The sequence below is a fragment of the Peromyscus eremicus genome, chromosome 23, assembly GCF_949786415.1.
Source record: "Peromyscus eremicus chromosome 23, PerEre_H2_v1, whole genome shotgun sequence".
Taxonomy (NCBI): Eukaryota; Metazoa; Chordata; class Mammalia; order Rodentia; family Cricetidae; genus Peromyscus; species Peromyscus eremicus.
The window spans coordinates 15,789,888-15,802,771 of NC_081438.1; the positions used below are offsets into that span (position 1 = coordinate 15,789,888).

Below are 12,884 nucleotides of genomic sequence, written 5' to 3' on the forward strand. Positions count from 1 at the left end.
ATCCACAGTGGGCTGGGCCCTCCCACATCAATCATTAATTCTAAAGATCCCCATAGATTTGCCCACAAGCTAACCCGATGGAGGAAAATCCTCAACTGAGGGTTCCTCTTCCCAGGTGTATCAACATGACAACGGAAGCCAGTGACTGAGGAAGATGCCCGTGCTTGACCTCTGACCTCCCATGCCCATGCACTCCCCACACAAACTCAGGCATACACATGCACACACGTATGTATTCATTTATTTAATTCCAGAGCAGGCTAGCTGTGTATGAGGCAGAAAGAGTAGAAATTAGGGTGAACATGTTAAAAAAGAGCAGGTATTTGCAAGCACCCCAGAGAGCTTCCTTGTTTCCTCTCAGAATGAGACAACAGCCAGAGTGTCCTCTGCCTAACTCCACAGGGCTTCTCAAGAGCAAACTCCAAAACAGCAGCGTTTTTTTCCAAGTCTTTGTTCCCTGGGACGCAGTGATGAGCATCAAGTGGAAAAACAGGACTAAAGTCCAGGAGAAAGATGAAAGCTATCTTGTTCTAATGAGAGATGCCCGTTTATTCCTGTTTGCTAAATGTGCATTCATCCAATAGATGGGATTTTTTTTTAAAACAAATTAGAAATAAAATAAGAAAGGAATTGAATGAAACCAGAAATGGCTGCTGGTCCTCTGGGAAAACGATAGAATCAGGCGAAATTTAGTTGATGGGAAAGTCGTGTTTGGTGGCTTGAACTGTGTGTTATTTCCTGGTTTCTCAGGAACTTCTTTGAATTTTGATTCTGCACATGCACAGCCAGGCACCCAGGCTGCCCTTCGGTCTTGCAAATGCATTGTGGTTCACACACCCAGAATGCTCTTCATTCCTCTGACAGGTGCACATTCAGCCTCTCTTCAGGTGCTAAGCACATGTTGGTGATGGGGTCACACATGGGCCCTTCTCTGGTGAGTCTGTGTGAGAGAAGGAGACAGGAGTGAGCAATAATATAAATCCTTTCCTTCAAGTGACAGCTTTATAATGTTTTATTTATTAGGAAAGGATATTTTACATTTGTTTAGTGTGTGTGTGTGTGTGTGTGTGTGTGTGTGTGTGTGCGCGCGCGTGCGCCATACAGCACATGTGTGGAGGTCAGCCAAAAATTTTGGGGAGTTGGTTCAATCCTTCAACAATGTGGGACTCAGGATAATTCAGGTCCTCAGGCCTGGGAACAAGGGCCTTGACCTGCGGAGCCATCTTACCAGCCTGTAACAAAAACATTTACTAAAGGAGGCAATGGGCCACTTTGAATGCATTAAAAAAAATCTCTTTTGTTATTGTTTGAGAATTTTATACACACATATAATGTGCATTGGTCAAATCCAGCTCCGAATTCCCTCCCCTCCAATTCCCGTTTTGAAAAGTCTGAGTGTTAGGGTTTGGAGGTAGAAGAATACCTCGACAGATGGGGGCCAAGGAATGCCAAAAAGATCACACCATGCAACAGACCTCACACAAAGATTTATTGGGGGGGTTGTCTCTGAGTGGGGACGAGGGATCTGTGATGGTGGGGACTTTGTAAAGGGTACTCGACTGGTGGTGACAGTGGAAATGTGTCACATTTGGCTCCTGGTAATGACGTGGTGGCTGCTGGCACTGAGTCACTGAAGGCAAGCTGGGGGAGCACCTGATCCCTAACACTGAGTTACAGGAAATGCCTACAGAAGTGTGGATTTGGAAGCCCCAAGTCCAGTCTGAGCTGCTCAAACCAGTCATTAACAAAACGCTTCCAAGGAGACCTGGTGATTAGCGGGACCATTAGCCACTTAGTGGGTGGAAAATGTTCCATTGTTTCCTTTTTTAAATGTCTAAATAAGCCCCATGGGATGCAGAGGGACAATCTGATCATTTCAGAAATGCTTTCAGTCCCCTTGACACCTGTCCCCCCCGCCCAATGCTTAGCCTAGAGGGCTCTTAGCTTTGGTGAGGACCATTTCCAGTGAGGTCAGGCATTTCTGTATTCACGTGAAGATGCGGGGTGGTGGTGGTGGGGGCTGCGGGTGGTGGTGGTAGCTGTGATTCAGAGTATGGCTCCTGGCTTTTCTGGATTTCACAGTGGGATAACTCTTATCTTTCTCTCTGCAGACTTGTTCGACAGGGTGTCAGAAAGGCTATTGGCGTTCCCATTAGTGGCTGATTACTACTCCAGGCTCATTACTCTCTCCCGGTCTAGGAGTCTGGCCTCCAAGGTCTGCCCTTCAGACTCTTTTGTCTTTAGTCCAGGGTCGGGGCAGAGAACGGGTCTTAATAAAAATCGGGAGGAAGCTGCTCTCCTGAGTTGAGGGAGAGTGTAAACTTGGGGTAACCACAGGGCCACCCCACATTTGATATCTGGATTTACCTTCTCTGAGAGTGTTTTCCCCCCTCTCCTCCCTTCTTTACCCCTCCCTTCCTGCCCTCCCTCCTTCCCCATTTCTTCTCCATGATGAAGATGATTGCTTCATCGCATCTTATTACTAAATATAACGGAGGCAAAGACATATGTGAGTCAATGGAACCTTGTGGCCACATTGCATCCCGGACACAAAGACACTCAACACTCCGGACAGCAGAGGCAGGTCTCCCCCTTCCCTTGGCTGTCTTCCTACTGTTTGTTACGGTTTGAATGTGAAATGCCCCCTAGAGGCTGTAACCGCAAAAACACAGCTCTCCCCTTAAGGGACTAGAGATAATTTATTCTGGAGCCATTTTGAATGAACATGGCTCCGGGAATACAGATAGAGGTTACCCCAGATTCCATGTTCTAATGAGTCAGCCATTTTGTGAAGTTTTTATAGTTCGACAGAAGAAAGAGAGTCATAAATCAAGGCAAGTTTAAAATACATTAGTGGTTACATCAGAGAGGTAGTTAGAGTAAGATGTGGGTAACTGTCCTGTAGATCCAAGAGGCTATCTGATGACATTCTTAGCTTTTGGGTTGGTGGTAGCTAGGGGTCTGCTGAGCTGATAGATTCCAAAAGATTTTAATCTATGATATAGGATGTTAGTTCTGACACAGAGGTAGGCGAAAATTTCTGGGGGCTAAAACTAGCCTGAGATCAGTCAGGTGATTAGCTTCTGGATCTGCAACATTCCAACATTCCTGCGGTTCTGACCAGCCCATCAACCCTCACAGATAGCTTCTTCCTAGAAATTCTCGTTTAAAAGGCACACACGTGTTTAAACAGTCAGACCCCAGTTGCTGGCACCGTTTTGCAGAGGGATTGTGGGACATTTTGAACATGAGGACTAACTGGCAGACACAGAGCCACAGGGTCAGGGTGCAAGGTTCATACCCTGGCCCTGACTCTCACCTGGTTCTCTGTCTCCTGGGAGCACTGTGTATGGCTGCTGAATGGGCCGCCATTTGTTCCCTCTCTACCTCGTAAACCATGAGCCTTAACCAGTCCCTCTTTCCTTAGGCTGCTTCTGTTGGGTATTTTGTTACACCAATGAGGAAATTAATTAGCACAATTAATAGCAGTTCAACTAGAAACAGTCTTGAGAGCCTACAATATTGTTCCTGGTTCTGTGCTGAGGGAGGAGTTGGTCAAGACCCTGTTGTCTCCTTTCAGAAGGAGGGGTTGAAATCTTGCACCCCAGTCTCTATGCGTGACGTTATTTGGAAGTGGCATCTTAAGCACTGGAACTGAATGAGGCTGAGCCCATTTGGACTGGAGTTGGTTCCTGTTCCATTGCCCATGACTTCCGAGACCATGTGACGAATGGGAAGCAGAGGAGGATACCATGTGACGACAGAGGCAGAGATGATGTGTCAGCAGGACAGCAAGGATGGTGGTAAGGTGAGGGGCGGGGAGCTATCAGAGTGAGTACAGCCCTATGGACACGTAGATTTTACACATGCGCCCTCCAGAATGCTGAGAGAAGGGGTATCTCTTGTAGTATCCCCCATGTATGGGCATGTATGTGTTATAGCTGCTTTAGTGTACTCACACTGGATCCTGTGATGCTCTCAACTTGACCAAAGTCAGGGGTGGGGGTGGGGGTGAAATGGCCATCAAAAAGGGGAGATACTATCCTGAGGTGCCCCATGTAGGGACTGTCATAACTTTCTGCTTTCTGGGTTCTGTTTCCCAGGGCCATATGTAGGCATGACCCTGCTCTCACGTAGGTGTTGATCTTGATGTGATGAGCAGCTGCCAACTCTTAGTAGCGTGACCGCTGCTGCAGCTTCTTCTGGGACAGTGGCACTGATCATCCATGACTATCCATCCCTCTGTTGTCATGCTAGACAAAAGGTAGATCTACCGAGCCACGGCCCTGCTCACCAAGGCCCTCCTTCCATCCCTTCTCGCTGATCGTCACTGTCTGAGAATTCGGTGTGGGTCTCTGTGTGCAGAGCTCTGATGACCATTCCCGGCTGGGCGAGTCCTCTCTCTCTTCCCTTATCCAGAGCTTCATGTCTTGTTTAGTTCAGCACAGAGGATAGATGGCTGTGGGTGTGGGCAGTCCATCAACAGCCTGCCTCTTGGGTGCTTGTCAGAGCTGCTTAAAGGGGCAGAACGGGTGGACTTCTGCGGGTGAAGGTGAGTCCACTCTGTGGAGATGGGAGGAGGCAGTGGCCCCGGAGGCTTGGAGCTGAGCCCAGCCCACTCTGGCATGCCTTTCCCGTTGGGGCATCTTCTTTACTCCGTGCTTGCTCCATTTTGGTTAGCAGCACTCTGGACCCCCTTTGCTCATGGTTTGCGATTTCGAGCAAATGATGAAGTAACCCAGGGGCAGGGGTAGATCTGGGAGATGTAGTTTCTTGGGCTCAAATAAACTGCAGCTTTCTCTCCCTCCTTTCCTCCCTCTTTCCCTTCCCCCTCCCTCCCTTCCTCCCCTCTCCCTCCCTCCATTCCCTCCCTCCCCTCTTTTCTTCCTTCCTTCTTTAATGTTTTTTTGATTGAAAGTAGATTCTTCTCTCATACAGTGTATCCCAGACCACAGTTTCCACTCCCTCCACTCTTCCCAGCTCCCTCTCCCACCTCTCCTGTCCCCAGATCCACTCCTCCTTCATTTCCTCTTCAGAAAAGAGTAGGCTTCCCAAGAGATGATAGCCAAACAAGACAGAGCAACATACCGTAAGACAAGGCCAAAAGCCCTCCCATCGAGGCTGGATAAGACAACCCAATGGGAGGAAGAGAGTCTTAAGTGCAGGCAAAAGAGACAGTGAAACACCCGCTCCCACTGTTAGGAGTTCCACAAGAACACCAAGCTAGCAGTCATAACATAAGGCATGGCTCCCCTGCTCCTGTGTGCAAGCTTAGCCCTTCTCCTCTCTGGGCTTCTTACATCTCCTCCTTCAAGGTGGGAGAGTTGAGAGAGATCCTGGCTGCTTTAAGCAGAGTGCCTTAGGCTTTAGGAAGTGTTGCTGGGGTAACAAAGACCATTCCCAACACCACCTTCTCCCTTAGCACAGGGGCCTTTGGGGACATTCACTCTCCAAAGTAGAGTGCTCAGCAACAACAGCTTTGCTCTGGCTTTAGTTTCATTGACTGAGTGAATGTTGCTTTAGGACCTCTGGACATTTGTTTATTCGTGGGTCGTGTTAGGATTCCATCTGAATTGAAGCATTCGCTGCTGGAGGGAGGGAGGAAGCTCAGAAGGCTTCACACTCACGGGCCCCTCTCCAAAGTTACAAGCAGAGAACGATTGCCCTGGTAGGGTGAGGAGCAGCCGTGGTGAAAGGGGGTTCTTGGGTGGAGCTGCCATCAAGTTGGGCTGAGAGCTTCAAGGATGTAGCGTTCTTGAGCGTCACCCATGCTAGGGTGGGCTTTCCACTGATGTGGTTGTCTGAACCACTCATACTCACATGAGCAGCCATGATAAACTGGACTTGGCTGGAACTGTTGGTTGTCCGTGGCATCTTTGGGTGAATGCACGTTGTTCAGGTCTACCCAGGAGAAGTCATGCAACACTAGCTGCTAGACATGTGTGTAGGTTAAAACGTAACAGAAGTTGCCTTATGTTAACATAGCTGGAACTGGGTAGCTACTGAAAGAAGCAATGTTGGCTCCCGTGTGAACAGAGCGAAGCTGATGTTGGATGTTGGACCTAGGGTCTGGAGGATACTGGGAAGGAAGGGTGCTCCTTCCTCTTGTCCCTCATCCCTGCACCTGTGTGCTGCTGGTCTGTACCTCAGCAGGCCATCCTAGAATCCACATCAACCCTGATTAGCTTTGGCCAGATCAATGCTCCAGGAATCCACACTACTATAATGACCTCACTGGTTGCAGGGAGACCATAGGGAGCACAGAGCATTGCTTAAAGTTAAAAGAAAAATGTCGGTAGTGTGGGGAGAGGATCTTTCCACTCTTCTGGATCCCCGAGCTGAGCTCGGGGCTCCTGGGACCTACAGTTCCTGCTTCGGCGCTCAGTGAAGTTTGGGTCAAATGTAGTCACCGGTTACAGCTCCCTCTGTGCTAACTAAAGTGACGCTCTTTTAATTTCTACTACAATGAAATTAACACTTCATTACGGTGGCACATTTTTCATCTTGTGATGTGCAGTTCTGACCCGTGAAGGCACACAGAAAATGTAAACATCTGTTTCCAGCCCTCTGCTGGAATTTGATGCATGTTTCCTGTGGGGAAGGTGTGAGTCGCCTTATAACACAGGTTATGTTCTGATAGGGGAGGGAGACCTCCAGATTGTTCTGTAGTACATGCATTCAACTACAATGCTCTGTGTACCATCTGTCTGCCTGCCTGTCTATTTAATCTATCTATCTAGTATCATCTATTTATCTAATGTGTGTGTGTGAGTGTGTGTCTGCATAGATGTTTATGTATGTGCAGGTATGTGTGTCCACATGGTGGGGAGAGCCAGAGAACAATTTTAGGTGTCATCCTCAGACACAGTCTACCCTGTGTTTTTGAGACAGAGTCTTTCATTGGCCTGGAGATAACCAATTAGGCCAGACAGGGTGGCTGCGAGTCCTGGGGATCCTGTCTCTGTTTCCCTAACTGCTATTAGAAGCCTGCACCACTCATATTTTGAGTGGGTTCTGGGGATCAAACCCAGGTCTTCATGCTTATCAGGTGTCCTGGTTAGTTTTGATTGACAACTTGACACAACCCAGAGTCACCTGGGCAGAGGGATCCTCAACTGAAGAATTGCCTCCATCTGATTGGCTTGTGGCCAAGTCCGTGAGAGACTGTCTTGATTGATGATTGATGAGACCTAGCCCACCGTGGGGGTCACCATTCCTAGGCCAGTGGGTCTGGGCTTTATGAGCAAGATAACTAAGCATGGACCAGTGAGAAACAGTGAGTAGCATTCTTCAAAGCTTGACTGTGACCCGGGAGTGTAACCCAAATAAACACTTTCTTCCCCAAGTTGTTTTCAACTAGGGTGTTTTCATCACAGCAAGAGAGAAGCAAACTAGTATGTGAGGCAGACACTTTTTAGCTACCTCCCTGCCTCCTACCACATGTTTTAAATGAAAAGCTTTAGGGGCAGGCACCAGAGGGCTCCCTCTTTCTAGGGTGAGTACTGAAAGAAATCAGATGTTGGAATGAAAAATACTGCCACACAAGCTAGGATTTATATATTTATATATACATATATGTATATGTATATATGTATGTGTATATACCCACACAAATACTTCACATGTGCATAACTAAATGCACACACACGTATATGTGTGTCTGCATGTGTATGTGTTTTTATAAAATTGTGAGTGTGTTCATGTGTATACACACATATGTGTGCATGTTCATGTGTATGCGAATGCATTTGTGTGTTACTATGTGCACTGTGTATGCATGTGAATGTGTGTGTCATGCATGTATGTATATATATATGAATTCATGTATGTGCGTGTGTGTGTGTGTGTGTATGCATGAGTGTGTGGTGCTACTGAGTCTTATCCTTCACTCCATGCCTGGCCTGCTTCTCATGTGCTACTCTAGATAGTGTCTTCTGATTCTGGTAGGAAATGATGGACAGAAAGAGAATATGACCATAGACTAGAGACCCCAGCAATGTTCATACACACATGGTGGGAGTAGTGGCTCTTGACTCATCCAGAGACAGGTGCTCTGGTCTCTGACCTCCTGCCTGTGAGCCAGAGAAGACCACCCTGCCTCTCTTCTCTCACTCCCTGGTTCCCATGAAGTTGCTTCACAGAGCTCCTAGGAGACCATGCCCGTTGTCACAAGAGACAAAACTGCTCCTGGACAGGCCAGAGGGCAGAGTGTGTGTCTGCTCTCCCTGAAATCCAGGCTAACACCAGTACTCCTGCTGATCATGGGACAGAGCTGTCAGTTGCTGGGGACATAATTGATCACTCCCACCTGCCTTATAAAGCTGGGACCATTATCTTCCTGGCCCAGGCTTCCGATAATGGCCATACAGCGAGTTTTGCTACCACCTTGCCCTGGGAGAGAACAAATTTTTTTTTGTAGTAGATATTATTAAAAGGCTTTTAATCCATGAACGTGTAACCAGCTGAAATGGGTTGAAAGTGCCATTGTGACTGAACAGAGGATGGGCACAGCATCTTTATCTAATAACCACCATTTGCCATAATAAAGATTTCAGATCAAAGCCGATGAATCAAGTTCTTTTTTCTTTAAATCTGTTTCTACCAATAGTCGTACACATCCATAACCCATTTTACTGCCATTGCTTCTACTGAGAGCTGAGGCAAAGGCTTTCTTTTCAGTGTCTCAACAGACTCTGAATTGATTTTTTTGACCTCTCTATGTAAGGGTACTTCTAAGCCTAAAGCTGCAGGTATGTTTTTGGGGGTTTCTAGGAAGGTGAATGCCCCCATTGTGTGTTCAGTCTGGGCTCAGTGTTCACATCACATTTTCTGATCTCCATGCTCCCCACATCCCAAATCACTTGAGACAATGTTGTACTTGATTTCTTTCATTCTTCTTTTGTCTCCCAAGCTTCACAGAAAGGGATTCACCCTTAAGTTCTCTGGAATAACGACAGAAAGAGCACATCATTGGGTGTCCAACGGGTGTTTCCAGAGTTAACTTGCACATTGGATGGGATGTGGATAATGTGTATTAAATCATACACCATGAGGATAAAAGAAAGAAACTCAGCTTAAAAAAGGGTCACTAGTACCAACACACACACACACACACACACACACACACACACACGCACACACGCACACACAAAATCCCCTCTGCACACACCCTTCTATACAAGTGTACACACACACTCAGGCATGCATAGTTCATATACATGTGCCATCTTCTTCCATGTGCCGACAGTGCTCACCAATGGCTGAAATTTCTGTAAAGACTGCCTACTTGGTTATCGAACACTGCCTTTGCCTTCTGGACATCTAGCACAGTGATATTGTCTGGCATCCACGGACTGAGTCCTGGTCAATGGAATGGTCTGTGTATATGGCTAGCTTGCTGGCAGCCTCCTGGCCTGCCCTTCATGTACTTTCTCCCCTCATCTCCTGGCTAGATGTTTGGGTTCTTAGGCCCAGAGGATGGCGGGGCTATGAGGAAGGGGAAACTCAGGTCCCAAGGGATAATGTGGAGCCATGTTAAGAAGATAATTGTGACCAGAGAGGAGGTCTGGCCCTGGGTTGGCAGTTTGTATTTCAAAGGCTCTAGGCTAAGTCTTTTGTTGGCCTTTCTCTTCAGAGGGAGCTATTCTCTGGAGAAGCAACACCTCCTCACCCCCGGCTGGAAGGGAGTTTTCTTTACTGCATTTCCAAATTTTATTTTTTAATGCATGCCTGCGTGTATGCGCAGTTGTGCACACACATAAGTGGAGGTTGAAGGACTGGTATCATTCTCAGAAGTGCCATCCGCTTCATCTGAAACAGAGTCTCCCACTGGCCTGAAGCTGACAAACTAGGCTACATAGGCTGGCCACAAGCATCAGGATCCACCTGTCTGCCTACCCACCATGGGATTAATAATACACAGTGAGCACACACACACATACACAGACACACACTTAATCTACCATCTCCTTCAAAGCAAATGGAGTAGAAAGTCCAGAAAGACCAAATGCAGTATTTCTGTGGCTTCCATAGGGTCATCATCATAGCTGTCTTCTCTGTAGCTAGAGTTTTCCTGCCCGGCCCACAGTCAGGACAAATCTCTCTCACCTGCCAGTCCCACAGCCGCTCAAACCCGACCAAGTAAACACAGAGACTTATATTGGTTACAAACTGTATGGCCGTGGCAGGCTTCTTGCTAACTGTTCTGACAGCTTAAATTAATCCATTTCTATAAATCTATACCTTGCCACGTGGCTTGTGGCTTACCGGCATCTTCACATGCTGTTTGTCATCGTGGCGGCTGGCTGTGTCTCTCTCTGACTCAGCCTTCCACTTCCCAGCTTTATTCTCCTCCTTGTCCCGCCTATACTTCCTGCCTAGCCAATGGCCAATCAGTGTTTTATTTATTGACCAATCAGAGCAACACATTTGCCATACAGAACATCCCACAGCACTTCTCTTTCTTCTTTTTCCTCTTCTTCCTCCTCCTCTTCTTCTTCTCCTTCCTCTTCCTCTTCTTCTTCCTCTTCTTTTTCTTCTTCCTTATTCTTCTCCTCCTTCCTCTTCCTCTTCTTTTCTTCTTCTTTTCCCTCTTCTTCTCCTTCTTCTTTTTCCTCTTCTTCCTCCTCCTTCTTTTTCCTCTTCTTTTTCCTTCTTCTTCTTCTTCTTCTTCTTCTTCTTCTTCTTCTTCTTCTTCTTCTTCTTCTCCTCCTCCTCCTCCTCCTCCTCCTCCTCCTCCTCCTCCTCCTCTTCCTTCTCCTCCTCCTCCTCCTGCTCCTCCTGCTCCTCCTGCTCCTCCTGCTCTTCCTTCTTCCTCTTCCTCCTCATCCTTCTCCTCATCATCTCCTATGATTTACTTACATTATTTTATGTGTGGGGGTGTTTTATTTGCATGCATATACGTGTACCATGTGTGTGCTTGGTATTCAAGGAAGCCATAAGAGGTTGTCTGATCCCCTGGAACTGGAGTTACAAATGTTTGTGAGCCACCATGTGGGTGCTGGGAATCGAACTCGAGTCCTATGCAAGACTAACAAGTGCTTTTAACTCCTGAGTCATCTCTCCAGCCCCCATAGGGTCTAGTTAGTAACTGCAGAAGTGATTATGGCCAATCTTTCTAATCTTTCCATACATTTCTTTTGATTACTGAATATGGTAGGATGTGGATGCCTAGATGATCATGAGAACAGCAGAACTAGAGAAGAAGGGTGGATTAGATATCTTTCATTAACAACCTTTCCTACAGCCTACCAGAGAGGGACACCTAGGCTTACACTTATAAGGAGAAATAGTTTGCCATTAATGTATGACCTCGTGTGTACATGTGTTAAGTCACATATTAGAATAAGTGTCAGTGGAGTTTTCCTCTTATTGGCTTGACAGCACTAAAGCAAATGGCCCATAGAGAAGAAAGAAAAAGGATTTCCCCTCTTTAATAAGAAAGGGTTTAAATATGCAAATGTTTTGACAATGAACAGTGCTGGTAACAAAACAAACTTGATGTCTTATTTTGACTGAAGGTTCGTGAGGCTTCTGCAAGAATTTAGGTTGGTGTCTGAGATTGAGATTTTGTTTGGTTACCTTGGTCCCTGGTTTGTCTGGTGATTCTGGCTGCTTGAGTGCCGACAGTTTTATAAATATCAGAGAGCATTGGGATTCAGGTGGGACACCAGAAACAGTCAACTCCCTTAGCGACCAGAAGTTGGAGAGATGGGTCGAGGCACAGCCATCATCCTTTTAATGAAGTCTGGAGTTTTCCTCGAGTTTTGTGCTTTTACAATAAGAAGTTGAATTTTGTATAGCAGGCTCGATGTTTCCTAAGGGGTGTTATTGCCGGCCCCTCCCCCGACCCCTGTCAGTTAAACAGTCACCCCGTGAGCAGCAGACAACTCTCCAATTTTAAGGTCTACCAGACAGTACCTGTACTCATCAGGGATCTTTGGTGTGGAGCAGCTGAGGCAGGGGCATGACCGAGGTCTTCGGGTTTATTTCATCCTGTATCTCTCTCTGTTCTTTCTTCTTGACTTAGAACCTTCTGTTTGGTTGCTAGGTGGGGGAAGGGAGCTTGCACAGGACACGGGCTGCAGAGTCCATACCTCTTGCCTTCTGATCATCCTCTTGATCCTGTGAGAAGCCACTGATTTTCATCAGTATTAAGTCCTTCCTCTTTTTTTTTTTTTTTTTTTTTTTTCTGTTCCCACCGCTGAACTCCTTTATAACCCACTGGGTCTTTAGCACTATTTCTTGTACATGGAATACAGGCAGAAGTGCCGCGTGCCGCTTTCCAGATAATGCAGACTGTCCACATTGCTTCTCTTGTGCCCGCCTAGGTCACTGTCACTTAAGAGGATGGCAGGGCCAGAAGGTGTGCGCTCAGGCACTGTCGAGCCAGTGAAGCCTGAGTCCTCTCACTGACTCATGGGGTCTGAACTGGTTTCTTTCCTGTTGCTGTGATAAAACACTCTGATGAAAAGCGGTTGTAGCGGGGATAAGGGTTTTGTTTGACTTCAACTTTCAGGTCATCGAGGGAAGTCAGGGCAGGAACTCGAGTAAGGTCTTGAAGCTAAAACCATGGAGGGACTCTGCTTGCTGGCTTGCTGCAGGTCAGCTAGCTTTCTTATACAGCACAGGGAATGGTGATGCCCACAGTGGGCTTGGCCCTCCTGTGTCAGTGAACAGTCAAGGCAGTTCCTCACAGACATGTCCATAGACCATCACAATGAGACAATTGCTAACTGAGACTCCTCTCTCTCTGTCTGTATCTCTCTGTCCCTCTCTATCTGTCTCTGTCTCTCTCTGTGTGTCTCTGTCTCTGTGTCTCTGTCGTCTCTCTCTCCTCTCTTTCTCTTTTCAGGTGATGCTGAGTTATTCAAAGGTTATAGTTA

The 12,884-nt window shown here is 47.0% G+C and overlaps 1 long non-coding RNA gene across 1 annotated transcript; it reads right to left on the reverse strand.

Moving 5' to 3' along the window:
- Positions 1-223: 223 nt before the first annotated feature.
- Positions 224-12,135, reverse strand: LOC131898172 (uncharacterized). The gene is made up of 2 exons (XR_009375860.1): positions 11,920-12,135; positions 224-940 (listed from the first exon to the last, which is right to left on the reverse strand). It is a non-coding gene; the product is annotated as an uncharacterized LOC131898172 (long non-coding RNA).
- Between the last annotated feature and the right edge of the window lie 749 nt (positions 12,136-12,884).